Raw genomic sequence first — 218 nt, forward strand, 5'->3', positions numbered from 1 at the left:
ATGTCTGTCTCCACATTGGGTGAGTGCTGAGTATTTGCATATGTGTGCATGGGGGTGGGAATGGATGTTCGTATCTGTGTGTGCCTGTTTGTCTGTGTCTATACAGGGAGTGCAGAATTATTAGGCAAGTTGTATTTTTGAGGAATAATGTTATTATTGAACAACAACCATGTTCTCAATGAACCCAAAAAACTCATTAATATCAAAGCTGAATGTTT

This window comes from Pundamilia nyererei, unplaced genomic scaffold (assembly GCF_000239375.1).
Source record: "Pundamilia nyererei isolate P.nyererei 1_Seehausen unplaced genomic scaffold, PunNye1.0 scaffold00061, whole genome shotgun sequence".
Taxonomy (NCBI): Eukaryota; Metazoa; Chordata; class Actinopteri; order Cichliformes; family Cichlidae; genus Pundamilia; species Pundamilia nyererei.